Below are 14,672 nucleotides of genomic sequence, written 5' to 3' on the forward strand. Positions count from 1 at the left end.
TGGTGATTGTGGAAATTTATTGCCCGGACCGTAAGCTCACATACCTGATTACTGGAATTATTGGAATGTTTGGCATAGCCTCTCAGGCTTGGGATGGTTTCGCCTTTTTTTGAGTAAATACAATTTCATTGATAAGGATTAACAAGGACGAAAACCAGATATTCTGTAGTATTTTTGCACAAAAAGGTCCTTAACATAGAATAAATTCATATCATTCTAGAAGACTACTTTAGTTTTCAAATATAAATCGAGAAATTGAGAATGCTCCCGGGGGGGTAAGCCTTCAAACTCAACCAGCACAATGAGCTAAAAGGGATAAAACAACCAACGCAAAGACCCGCTCAACCACACGTACACCCCAACACGGTTGCTAACGACAACCTGATGAATGCCGGGTACTATGCGCCGTGTCAAATCGTATTAAAGTAGAACACCCCCTCGTACACATACACCACCGTCGACAGCGATGGCACCGGTCCGACCCTGAGGCATAATTTCACGCGCTTGCCAATTTCCATTCTGGCAGATGGAAAGAAAGAAAGAAGGACCGGAGTGTCGACACTGTCGCTCGCTGCGAGACCGGCTCGTTTTCCGGTGCACTGCGAAAAGCATGTCACATCTCAGCTGAATTCAAACGGGGCGTATCACGAACACCCCTCGGTGCGGGCCGGCCGGCACAGTTCGTAACGCTAACGCGACACCGAGACACCTCGGCAACAGGAGCATTGATCTAATCCCGGCTCGAACACACAGTGGCAGGCAGCATCGGTTTGCTTGGCTGGCACCGCTCGTCGGACGGTCGTGTATAACGACGAAACGCACTTGAACCCGCGAGATGGGTGTTGTTGAACATTAGCAGCAGAAGCCTGTTTTTCGCTGTACTTGTTGTGCTGTTGCTCATGCCATTATCCGGCTCGCTTATCCGCACTCGAGGGAGCGCTCGTTGGTGTGCTGCTGCACGGTAATTAGGCTAATTAATGTTTCACGTACGCAGAAAAATTAAATTTCATCTCCAGGGTGACCAGCAGTAGCAGCACCTACATCCTACCAAGTGACGAGTTTTAGAGTGTTTTTCTCACTCAAGAGGGATGTTTTTTTATGATTATTTCACGCTGGCACCATGTGTTTGGTCAGCTAAAAGCTTCTCAACAATCACAGCCATTGCCATTGGGGAGGGCTCTGGGAGCTACCCAGAACGTGTGGATCGGGAGATTAGTGGTTGCCCTGGGAACGTTGAAACTCGAGCTCAACCTTAGATCTCGATCCTCGGCACACTTTGATGCTGGACATTGGCGTTGGTATCCGTTTTTTGCCACTTGAACCATGTGAAATAATTACCCTAATGAAGAGCTGGGCTCTTGACGCGCCTGCAAGTGAGCTTCAAAGCTCGAGCAGCTGACCATGAGCGTAAGCTGGGCTTTATTATTTTCTATCGCTTGTAGTGCAGCCACTGTTCTCACCTTTGGTGTCAAAGTGCCTTAATAAAGCAGCCTTTAGGCATTTGATTGCCCGTTGATGTGTTGTTGACCAACTTCAATAAATTTTGCATAAAAATTGAGGCGTTAAGGGTATGCGACATAGCTGAAAAGTCTGTTAACATTATGCAAAACCTCAAATGCATCTCGGGAATTTTATAAACCCAGTGTGATTCTTCAAGGCACCAACAACATTTTGTAGTTTTTTAGCTCCATTGGCCTCGGACACAGAGGATATTTTTGACAAAACTGATGTCACAAATAGTTTATAATCTTCCTTCCATGATCTGGCTATTCATTTTGTGTCGTGTTGTCTCCTGTTTTGGTAAATATTTTGTGTTAATTATGAGCCAAAAACACACCACACACACACACACACTAAAACAACATTGTGATAATATTCATGAAGCGTTCGTTTAATTTGTACCAACTATGGCTCGCCATCGATCGATCAGAGTGCAGCGAACCGATTGCATGCGCTCAGCACGCAGCTCCCTAAAGCAAACAGTAGTTTAATTTGCTAACCACGTAATCGTGTCCCTAGCGTCCATCAACACTCGTTGCAAACGTTTGTGGGGATTCTCCCCATTTTCTCACCTCACGAAAATTAACCACCACCAAACTGACTGATAAACGCACACATACAGTCGGGTGCATTCTGCGGAAAATTAATTGCTTACACAAACGAAACTCTCCCCAAACCCCCACGCGCGGGTGTATGTGATTGTACGTTCACTGGGCAGGATAATTAGCGGACGAACGTGTTTTTGCTGTCCACGTGTAGCATATGCACACGATCAACGCTTTGGTGGGAACAACAATTTAATTCTATTTCGTTTTTTGTTGCTGTTGCTTTTTTCCCCATGCGAATGAAAAGCTTCTGGTCTGGTGGTGCAATAGAAATTATGATGTGAGTGCATTGTGCAGAACGCTGCAAAGCTTACTAAAGTTGGCAACAAAAAGTGGGAATTTCCAGCTACTTTTACCAACCGCTGATTTGAAAAGGAACGAGCTGACAATCGATTTGCTGCTAGTTTGACTTCATGTTTGCGGGGTAGATGTGTGTTCATAATTTGCCCAATTGTCGTTTGGTGTAACTTGCTCCTGTTTATTCACATTTCCATTCACCACACACCAAAGCGAAGTAGTTCTTCCCCTTCGCTCTGTCTGCCCTTTCTTTTGACCGCTTCTGAAGCATCGCTTTATAACAAAATCGATCTCGAGTGCATTTGAATGCGACACGAAAGCGCATTCTGACTCGTTCGTTTCGCCCATGCTGCCACCACCCGCACGCTTGGGTCACGTAACGAAGCTGGTAGTCAGTGCGAAGGCTAGCAGGCACCACGTCGTAAGGATACTTCACTTCCTGCCGGCGCACCGGTCGTTTCGGTGCAGCTGTGTCTCGGGCTCTGGCCGCTGGCGTACGTGCTGCAGTAAAACCGGGAACGGGCGCCGGTGCTGCTGTGAAAACTGCTGATTATGCATCGATGCTTTCATTCCGATATCAATCGAGCAGTCGGCAGCGGTCGGTACCGCATTTGCATTTCCTTTTTGCGTTCGGTTTCACTACTGCCACGTGTCTCACACGTCGAAGGGCGATGACGCAAAAGGCGCTGCATGCTGCACCCTGTAAGAGTGCAACGACAATTTATTGCCGCAGGGTTCGGTTTCGGGCGGGTGCAAGAAGTATTGCCTCCGTTTGCGCTTCGTTATTGCAATAATGCATCGGTATTTTACACACAATACAGAGGGAAATGTTTTTTCAATGGAATTCACTACAGTCAGCGAGAGCAAAGCCAAGAGCAAGAGGGAGAGCAGATCCGGTATGCATATCGGAATATCAGCTGCACCCTGCTGTGCATTGTGCACTGGGTGCCCTTTATTCACGATTCCGGGGACGGTGCCATTGATCTTACGGTACGGGGGATTTGATGCAGCAGAGCCCGGGCTCCGGCACGTCGACTGGTTTTGATGGATGCGGTTGAACAATGCGGCGCTCCTGGAAATGGGGGGGAGGGGGTTGGGTAAAGCCGTTAATGGGCTTTCGCAGGTGTGAAGCGCTTGGCATCGAGTATTGTTCTAAGCGAGTGCACGCTTTGGCACTGCCCTTGCTCAACAAGTGCATGCCGATCTGGGGCCAAATGGTACCACACAGATTAACAAGCTTTTTGTTCGGATTGGACCTTTTGATGGTGGAATTAGGTGCAACGGATTCAATGGTGGGAAACGGGTTTAAAGTGGGTGTGTAGTAATTGATATAATGCTTTGAATGACAATGTTGAATTGGACAGCAAGTGGTCATTAAAAATGATTGCTCTTAAGTTCAGCTTAATTTTTTTTTTAATATTTATTGCATTCGATGCTTTAGAATGTCGGCATGAATAGTGCAAATCAGCAAGAACTCATAAAACAGGTTCTTTTACTTGTGAATAATTTTGTCTTTTTGTTTTTGTTCTCTATTTGAATATTTGCAGATGAAAAGGAGATTTTTTCCAAAGATTTATTAATTATTTTAAATATTTAAATGAGTTAAAAATAAAAATAAATAATTTAAAAAAAATACTATGGAGACGCCTGGTGCTTCTTAAATTCCCATTAAAGGAAACGCCTGGAATTTAATAAGAACTTTTTCCAATATAATCCACCATGCGGGGCTAATAATTTTACGAACCATTTCCAGTCGAGCCTCCTCTCCCTATTAACCTTCAAAAAAGCACACACCGCAAAGAAGAAGCAAGGAGCAAAAACATCCCCATCGAAACCTCCCACACGGCCCGGATGCTGTTTGGCAACATTGCATCCGTCCTGGTATTGGTGCCCGTATTCGAACCCCGTTTGTTTTAGTGTACGTGCGAGCGGGAACCGCTGCTTCAGAATGGAATGGAAGAAACGCCCGGACACACAAACACATGCTACACACGCTGCTACTGCTTCACGGCTGACCGTCCCGGCCCGTCAGACATTCACCATTCCATTCCCACCACCAGGATGGAGGACACAAAACGAGACCGAAAAGCCCGAACGCAGGCCCGAAATAGCTCATCTGTTTTGTGGTGAGTTTGTTGTTGCTGCGGCGCCTGCATCCCTGCGTCCCCGTGGATGCTGTGGTGAATATCGTACGGCTGGGTTGCGCGAGAGTCTGCCACAGAGCAGCTCTCTCGCTCTCACGCTCACCACTCGCGTTCGTTCGCTGGTGTGTTGGTGAGCGGAGGGCAGAAACACTCTGCTTGGCAGATGAGTGTTTGCGCTCGTGTAAAAGCTTGCGCTCTCTGCCTGCTGTTGCTGCTGCTCCTGCTGCACCCCGTCTCTCCCGCCGGACCAACCGAAGCCGGAGACGAACCACATTGACAGGATTGACAGTATCCGAATCGTGAGGCATCTACGACTGTTATTGTTTTGGTCCGAGGGGCACCAATCTGTGTGTGTGTGTGTGTCAGGGCGGTGTGTTTGCTTGCGTGAATGCACAAGCCGAACAAATGCTGGCTGGCTTTTGTAGTAGCTCGCTCTCGGTTTGCGTTATTTTATTGCACTCTCTTCTTTCGCTCCCTGCACAATGATTCCAATATTTTTGGCTCTTTGCCAAGGCTTGGCGTGGACATTGTTGGAATCTACTTCGCCCCATTAACCCATTCGATGGGTCACTGTGTTTCGTGAGTGGTTTGTGCTGTGGTACGTTGAGGAGTAATTGTTATACAGCCTGTTAAATAATAGAAGAGACCGATATATTGAACTTAAATCATTGATTTAATTAAGTTTAATATGATTTTATTGGAACAAAATGTTGAACAACTTTAAGCTTCTTATCAAATTGTCTTACCATCTTGAACCAAACCGGTCGTTGGTTAGCGTCAACATCCACAGCCAATTGATATATCTCCCTGCCCGGAGAGGGACTATCCCGATAGTAAGCAGAGGAGTAACGTCGCGAGAGAATCCTAGCCAATGCTAGAGACACAAACCTCACCTGGAAAAGAGATGAGCGCTGCCACGGCGTGAGCCACCTCGCGTGAGATGAATCATCCTTCACTTTCATCTCGCCTACTATCCTATCTGCTGCTGTCATCCCACAACAACACAACGTTCTCACGCAAAACGGTTTCATCTCACCACGCACCGCGGAGCGGACCGACGAAAGTCTCACTACCAATGGGAAACATAGTGCAGTGTGGCACGGTTTTTTGCTGGACACGGAAGTGAAAAACCCCAGGCACCATGTGCATGCTGCTCCCGCCCGGTTAAAGCACATCCTTCACATCGTTGTGTGAGTTATCGCACAATTTCCTCTCCGCACACGGGTGACTCAGTGCGTGTGTGTGTGTGTGTCACGTTTGTTGTCTTCAGGCGATGATCGTCCCACACACACGGTGTGTGGCGTTTCGCTGCGAGCGGTCTTAGTGAGTGACGTCACGGCGGTCGGAAAACACGTACCTGCACGGGGCGTCATTCTTCGCCGTGCCGTGTGTGTGCCGTGTGGAGTCGAACACTATTCGTGCCCAAACCCGTGCGCCGTGTGTGCTCTCGTGCGTGAAGAAGTTGGATTCTCTTCCCGTGTGTGTGTGTGTGTGGCAGTTTGTGTGAAGCGCTTTTCCGACCCAAACGGTGTGTCATCCATTCTTGTGCTGGTGCTGGCAATCTGCCAGCAAAAGGAAACTAAGCTGTGGAATATCCCGAGTGCGTGCGTGTGTGTTTGTGTATGCGTTCGATGGGTTACGGGGCAATTCAGGCGTAATCTGTTGCCATACGTGAGGCGGAAAAGTCACGACCTGTAAAAAACCCCGGGAGCACGGACAAAATCGAACAAAAAACATCGTGCGTCACATTGTGGGAAGTTTGAAATTTCATTGCACCGATCCTGCTAGCTAACAAGCTGTGACCTTTTTCGAAGATGGAAAACCTTCCTACCAAGTGATTCAAGCATAACTAGACAAAACCATACCAAAAAAGCTCGTGAAATGATCTAATGGCAAGCGTGCAGAAGAAAAAAAAGCAGTTTCCATTTTCATGGCTCATTTAACGTCGGTGGGAGTAAAAGAAGCAAGCAGAAAATGAAAAATGCCTTTTCTTGCCTTCTACGCACACACACACACACCTTTCCCCTGGGGGGAGGTCCTATTGTTTTGCATCTAGCAAATGCTAGCCGGAACCAACATACCTTTCTCCGTATTTGTTGCTCTTGTTTGTATCTTTTGCTTTTCCGTTTTCCCGTTTTTTGTGTGTGAAATCCTCACCCCACGTACCCACCACCCGGTCTGTCATCGTGCCCACCACCCGGTGGCACAAATGAAGGTTAAGGAAAAGTCATTATTTCATGACGACATAAAGTTCTGTCAACATTTTTCAAATTTTGTCTTCCCCGCGTTTTTTTGCGTTTCGCTTTCCCTCTTTTCCAGCGCATTATGCGGTTTGACCATCTGGCTCGATTTTGTGTGTGTGTGTGTGTGAAGGAATAACTTTCTTTGCGTACGTCACTTCCACTTGCCAGCCCAACCCTCACTTCGGAAGCCAAACAAGCAGAGGAAAAGTGGGAAAATTGGCGAGATTAACTTTTTGATTCCTTCGTCCAACAATCCAAACCCTTTTTGATTACTACTAGACCCATCTCTGTCTCTCTCTCAAGTTCCCTTCTCTCTCTCTCTCCCTCTGTCTCACTTGATCACATGCTTCTTCTTCGTCTCACTGACTCAATCAATTTTCCTATCGTCAGTTGGCGCCGTCGTTTGCGTCGCAAAACGAGTGTGACACCTTCATTGAAAGGCGCGCTCGCGCCTGGCCTTGAAACGTGCGGGACGCAGGGCGGCCAGCCGGAGCAGCTGAGCGGACGATGAATTATTCATAAAAGTTACCGGAACACATTGAGTGTCAAATATCTCGTTACTCTGCTGGCCCGCTCGGTGGCTGCTCGGGTTGATGCAGCAAGGCCTCGCGACCGGAAAGTTTACGGAACAGCCCGGCCGGTTTGCTTTGCCATTCCAGGAAGGAAAGGACAGCTTCGGATGCGCTCTGCCCCGATGTGTCGGCTAATCAAATGACGATTGGTTCGGTCGAGTGTACTCCCCTCAGCAAGTACTAGTGTGTGTGTGTTAAAGTATGATTCCCAGAGGAAAATAACGCAAGTGAAAGGTTTCCTGGTCTCCCCAAAGGGGCAGCTACGCAACGTCAGGAGAAGCGTAAGAGAGAAGGTTTTCATTAGGATTATTGAAATCGCTAAGCCCCTTGTGTCGACAGCTAGTTTTAATCAGCATTCAACAGCAAACGGTCGGTGAAACAATATAAATTCTAGGTGGCAAAAAAAAACAAAAGCCCGCTCCAGGATGTGATAACAAAGAAAGGAAGAGCAAAGCGAGCGAGCAAGGCTCGGTACCACAGGGTGTATAATACGCCAGTAACAAAACAGGACGAAATTCTTAGCGACAAGCAAGCTTTCTGCAAGCTCCTCATAGCTCCCACTGTCCTAGCCGGGCGGGCTGAGTGACATCAGGTAAATTGCTTTCAACACTTTCAACACGCTGAACCTGACGTACTCGGGGGATGGGGAGCTGTCGGTGCTATCACTTGCTGGTTTAAATTATTTATCACCTTTATCGGTGGTTTTCGCGATAAGGGATTACAATTACACAAACATGTGGGTATTGGCAATAGGGTTAATCGGCGCAAAAAGTGTCTAAAGAGTTTAAAGCGCTTTAAATAATGCCATAATAAGATTATTGTGCAAGCCCAATTGCATAGCTTCAGGCGTTTTGTATTTCAAATTGCTTGCGTTTAGGATGAATCAAATGAGCCATGAAATGCGCAAGAAAGGGAGTTATGTTATTTTGATTACATTATGAATCGACCTAAAAGGAGACGCTTGCTCATGGATATTTTGCCTCAACACCCACACGGTCATACGAAGCATAAATTACACACGCAGTCCGCATGTACTTAAAATTAATTTGCTTCATTCGCATTCCCTCGCATTAAACAGTAAAACAAGATTAATAACGACCCAAAGGTCGTAATTTAAATTTCAAAACTAAATCAACCGGCTTACATACGCACACACACTCACGTATATACCCTAACAATTTCGGTAGCCAAAATGGTGGAAAGTCCTTTCTCATCCGAGTGTCTGTGGGTCTGTGTGTGTGTGTATGTAGTATGGGATTTAGACTGAAGCCAACCAGCCAATCCCATCACGCGCAATAAACGCGTGTCTTTCACTGATGCTTTAAATCCCTTTACCCCGTTTTTTTCCACCCAAGCGCAAGAAGCCCACCCGCTTCCGTAGGGTGTGTGCATTTACGAAATTGTTGTTGCGTGATGTTTTATGGTGCAATACATAATCGGTTACAACCGTATATCATCTGGTTTTTGTTCGATTTAACACACCGGAGAGAAAGCCCCGGCGGCGTGCGGTTGTATGCGGATGCTTCACTGTTGTTTTTTTTCTCTCTCTCTCTCTATCTCTCTCTGTGAAGGGAACTCGCACAGCATTGGCGCGGTTTTATATGCCTGCATGCCTGTGCGGTACTATGTGGAGACAATGAGCAGAGTTACGACCCTCCAGGGTGCTATTTTGGCGTCTGTTTATCGGGTTAGCGGGTAGAGCGTAGCGCGTGTAGCCTTCGCTATCCATTTCCGTTGCTCAATGGTTGCAGATATATGAACATACATCTTTCGCTTCACTAATGATCACGTATCGGGTGGAGTGGGTTGAGAGAAAGTGAAAGAATTCGTGGTCGGTCCCTTTTTGGGAGTGAAAAATCTAATAAAAGGTGAAACAGGAAAACGTTTCCAGCCGTATGAGTAACGATCGGAATGGGTCAAAGGTTAGCATGGAACCGTATTTTTTGCGGCTTGTGCTTGCTATTTGTGTTGCACACACTGTCATCGTTGAATGATTGAGATATCAAGCCCTTTTTATGATGGTCTAGAATTGGCAGTAAATGTCATGCAACACCTTCAAAGTGAGCAATTTCATGATTGACTTACCCAAGCATGGTTTCACTCGCAGCAAGCGCAACAGATTATTAATCAGCAAAGTGTTCGTACAACCGTCACAGCTTAGACTATAATCCGCTTCCGAGAGCAACCGCAAAACCAGCAGGAAAATAAAACTCGTAATCGACTAATTGGCATCTAATGACGCACGGTCTGTGGTGGAGGGCTGAATCCAATCGATTGACAGGCCACTTGAGCTCACTAGCTCTCTCAACAACCACAATAATTCAAGTGACCTCATTAGCTGTGTGGTGAAAAGGGGCATTAAAAATTGCAAATCGGTCACGAAATAGGCAAACAGAAACGAAAGCAATGATTGAGGATTTGTTTAAAATAGTCACACGCTCGTGTAATTGTCTAAAAAGCTTCTCCCTATGTCACTTGCATGCATGCACGCTCCGGGTCTCCATTCACACTGAACGTCAAGCCTCAATCGATGCAGCGAAGGATTTGGGGGCACTCATAAATAAGGCTGCGAGAACAAAAGATTTCCGCTGTTCCACCACCACGTAATGATGTCTCGTTTCGATGATCGTGCCCGTAAAGCACAGGAAGGCCCAATCCCACAACGGAAGCATTTCACCAAGCAAGGGAATGTTAATGGCAGGACAGGAATTTCGGCACTTTGCTTCTTCGTTTTTTTTGCTTCCTCCTCCTTTCCGTCGGCTTTTCCCTGACACATCCGGTGAGGAGAAGAAAAAAATGGAACTAGACGAGCGCTAATCCGTACAAAATTGTGTGAACTAGCTGGTAGGATGATCGGTACACAGGAGTGTGCGTGAAAGAATCTCTTTTTGGCGAGCCGTTTTGGGCTAAATATTTCCACTCAAAATGCTTCCATCACTAGCAGCAGCAGCAGCATTCTTGAGAGTAGAGCAAGCGTCACAAAAATCCTTCCCATCCCAAGTGTCCCAGTGTCCGTGAGATTTTTTTGTGAATTTTTTTGAGGAAAAATGTGAAATGGCCATGCAGAAAGCATCGAACTAGCTGGGTTGTAGCTGATTATTACCTTGCTTCTCTGTCACACAGACGTTTCCTTTGTTTCATATTTTTCTCTTCCCTTTATCTGCTGATTTTGAGATTTTGCTAGGCTTGATTGCTCCGAAAAAACCGGTGGATCATGTTGTATTGACTCAACGGATCATAACAAGCAATACGGGTGCAAACCCGGTCCCAGCACGACCGTTTTGCCGAACGCTCCAGTCTGGGCTGTGTCGTTCCAATAAGGATTGTTCCTTCCCTTTATTGGCAGGGTGGAGCGCTCCCACTCACATTCAGCTGACAAGTTATTTCGTATTTCATTAAGCCCGAAATCGGCACGAATCTATCGTGCTCGTGGGTTTGTGTGCTCTGCTGCAGTCAGTCACCCACATGATGCTGTAGCTACGGGCGACCTTTCTCCGACACCTACGGGGCCGAGTGTGTTGGTGTGTGTGTGTGGAAATTTCGCTCGAACGAGGTGGCTATGATTGCGATGTGGCCACCCACCAGCCCCGGTCGTGATGCAGTCGGTTGTGTGAAATTGGACCTTTGGCTGTAGTAGCACACGTCCTTACGAAGAGTGGGATAGTTCTCCCTTAAATAGCTCCAACTAAAATAAGACAGCAAAGGAGCAGAGTGTAAAAAGAGGAAGGAAGGTTAGTACAGTAATAATAACAAAGTGATAAAAATAAAACGTACGAGGTGCTGGACTATTCTTGTCGGACAACTTAATGCACGTCCGCCTGGGATGGTGTCGCCTTTACTTACTGTCATGTGTGAGGGATAGAGTTGCGAGTCAGAAGAAGAAAAAAAATTCTAACTGTTCCTAGAACGCTTCTCACCGTAGCCGACATTAAACTTTCAGCCGCTTGCGCTTGTCAGGGTGAAAAGAATCAACCAATTCCTGGAAACCACAGCCTGAAAAATAACTCTCTCCCCCACACACACACACACCCAAGCGTGCTTCCATTAATCATAATTTACGGAACGCGGTGATTCATGCAGCGGATGGAGCGCACGATGACGTTGCGAATTTGAGGTTAATTTTAAAACCAGATTAGATAAGCCTTGAATTTGAGCTGGCAGACCGTGCTGCGGAGCGTTCGTTGCCGAAAAATGAACTGCTATCCTTTGCTCCATGTCGCTGGTCATCAGCGAGAGTGATGGACTGGTTGTGGGTGTATGTTTGTGTGTGTTGTTTTGTCCTCGTTGCCAGCAATTTATCATCAGCTGTCGACTAGAGGATGGTTGCTTGGGGGGTTATTTTTTCCATGGTCGTGTGTGTTGACGAGCACGAATCAATCCATCATCCTTTCGGTAGTGTCCGAGAGGTTGCTGAAAGCTAACTTTGAAATCATATGTTAATCTTTCGAGCGCTGCAGAGATAGCAACGGGCGCTAGTCCAGTGGAGGATAACGATATCATCCCTTTTGAGCTAGGCTCCAGTCGGGGCGTACCTTTCACCATTACACTGCTCGGTTTGGAGTGGAGGGATGTCTGATAAGTTTTCCATTTTGTGTGCTGGCCTCACAGCCACAGGGCTCAAAGTTGGTGGGTTTTTCATGAAGTGCTTTCAAGGATGCTGTTTTCAACTCTCGGCATCATCTTGAAGTGTCTGGGGAAAAAAGGGCATCAAGGATTTGGAATTTGAATCGCAGGAAGGATAAGAGAAGTACGATAACGCTCGCTTTGTTAAACGCTTAGTACTCTGTTTCCAGGAAAACGTTGGAGTGGTGCATTTAAATCTCTGTTTTGTGGTTAATAATTTTACCATTTTTTAAAATAATTTTCGTTGTTAAACTTCAAGTAGCAATTCTAAGACTTATTTCCCGACCAAATTTTAAGTTCTCAATTTATATCCTCATAGCAATAAAGCTCTTTATGCAAAAGTTTTCACCCATCGCACTCCAACTCCTAATGACCACTCCGCCCAAAGCAGCAACCGTGTGTCCAGGGCATCTTTTATCTCCCACACGCCCCAACAGGCGTCAAAGCTGCTGCTTGTCCCGCTGCGGTTTGCATACAAATTATCGCCAACCGCCGGGGACGACCACCGGGACGTTTGTGGGTGCCGCACGTACGAGCGGCACGAGATTAATAGTTGCTAAATGAAGCAGGAAACCTTTACATCCTCTGCGCCGGACTCTGGCTCCCCTCCATTGCAGGCAGAGCGGTCCAGGCGGGGCGGCTTAAGGACGTGCAAGGCTGTGCCTTTAATTGCAGGGTGCACGAATGCCACGAATGAAACTGATCCCTTGGCGAACCCGGATGGTCGTGGATGGTTTGCTGTCGTTGTAAAAGACCTAAATGAATATAAAAAAATATGAACAGAAGGGAAATTGGGGTTAGGAAATGGGAGAGAGGACACAACATAATAACAATAATTAACCGGCAATCAAGCTCGTTCGGGGCAAAAGGGGCATCGTGTTACTCTCTTTCTCTCTGTATTCAAGATGAGAAGGGTAAGATTTTTCATCTTTCTTTTTTAAATGTAATTTATCATTAAAATTTCCATTACAAAAGGCGTTTCATAGCAAATTGGATGAAATGCTATTATTCTCACACAATGTGTACAAACTGCCATTGTAAAAACTCAGCAAGAAACACTCCAATTTCAAACACAATCACGCCACAACAACAAAGAGCTGACAGGAAACGGTTCATTTAGCATAAATTTAAATGCCAAGCACGTGCGCCGATGACCGTTCAATGTTACTGGGTCAGTTTTGCCCGCGGTCAGCTCCAAAGCTACTAAAGCGCTCTTAATATTCATGACGCTGTTATGCCATTTAAAATCGAAACGCAATTTAATCTCCCACCTGAGCTTTTCGGCAGAAAGAAAAAAACCTTTCCAAGAAATCAATCGCAAATGAACAGATTTGTGTCGGTGAGTGTGTTGTATGTGATTTTGTTTTTTACAATCACTTTTTCAGCGAAGAGCGAACACTACACCCTCTCTATTGGGATAATAATTCACACGAAAGCGATAACAAAAGCCAAAGCTTTTAAATGGCGTTGAGCAACGCCCGGCGGGCCAATGAAGCCATTATGAAGTGGGTGAAATAATTGAATATTCTATCTATTATTGACCAACTTCCTGGAAGGGATGGGGCAAACAAAGCATTTCGATCGCTCTCGAGAGCGGATTGATGAAGTGGAGCGTTGCCATTTAATAGTTTGATAAATTCAATTGCCACATCAATTTAACAAATCAAAGCTTGATTTAGAGGCTTTATTGAGTCACGTTGGATTCAGGATTCTTGTTTTACTTATAAAAAAGAAAAAATAGGAAAAAGAGAGGCGTAGAGCAAGCAAACCAACCGTTTGAAATCATAGGCTGGTGCCTTCAATCGTAACATCATAATCCAGAGCTAGAAAGTTCAATATCCTGACTGAAAACGATGATTGAATACTTTTTAATATGATAAACTAATCACGCTTCGTCTGGAAAGGTTAAAGGTCTTCAAAATTCTTAACTCCCAAACACAGCAACTTTCCATCCTTGGCGTGAGAAACACAACGGCCAAACATTGATTCAATTGCCATCCAATTTGGATGTGTGTGTGTGATGATGATAAGCGTCCAACTTGCCGCCTGCCAAGAAAGAGTTCACATGCTGTAGATTACATTTCTTCTTTTGCTCGTTTTGCTACATCTCGATTAAATTAGCTTCAGCTAGTTTTTTGATGACGAACCGCCAGTAGTACCGATCATACAGTCTCGTTTGATAACCATCAGCAAGCGCTCCGCAAGCCCAGAGCCACGACTGCTGACGGCAATATCATTCACTTTTAATTACTGCTTAATTTGGTTTAATTTCATTTTCTTCTTGCCTGTGAGATTAAGCGGGTGGAGGTGGAGCAGCGCTCATCAAGAGCTTGAGTGCACTAGAATCGTGTTGAGAGTTGTGGCCTGCGCTTCTGTAGGGTTTGTGGGAGCTTCAAATCGAATGAAACACAGCTTTTGGCAGCTCAAGCAACCGGTCTGTTCATTCCGGTACAACTCAGGAGAGCCTTTAAATTCATGTTGCTCGGAAATAGTTCCCGCAGAGCAGATTTTCCCACCGGTATTCTTGGTTCGTTATTAGCAAGATATTCTTTGCATCTTGCTTCACCAGATTCATTTCAAGGGCACACAACTGGAATGGCAACGGTACTAAAAAAGGGGAATGCGGGCCGACTTAACGCAACGTTGTGAGCGTATTAGCTTCGACAGTCCGCAGCCCACAAAACGGCT

At 46.0% G+C, this 14,672-nt stretch overlaps 1 protein-coding gene across 5 annotated transcripts in view; it reads left to right on the forward strand.

The window, feature by feature from the left end:
• LOC120904653 overlaps positions 1–14,672 on the forward strand; it is a 109,729-nt gene that overhangs the window by 43,525 nt on the left and 51,532 nt on the right. Inside the window, exons 1-2 of one of the 5 annotated variants that reach the window (XM_040314832.1) lie at positions 5,884–6,074; positions 7,449–7,953. The exons of 3 other annotated variants lie outside the window; for them this stretch is intronic. The gene's annotated coding sequence lies outside the window, so the exon portion shown is untranslated. Of the gene's footprint in view, positions 1–5,883; positions 6,075–6,742; positions 7,954–14,672 lie in introns of those variants that run through there. One more of the 5 variants, XM_040314833.1, reaches the window with a different exon arrangement.

The sequence above is a fragment of the Anopheles arabiensis genome, chromosome 3 (assembly GCF_016920715.1).
Source record: "Anopheles arabiensis isolate DONGOLA chromosome 3, AaraD3, whole genome shotgun sequence".
Classification (NCBI taxonomy): domain Eukaryota; kingdom Metazoa; phylum Arthropoda; class Insecta; order Diptera; family Culicidae; genus Anopheles; species Anopheles arabiensis.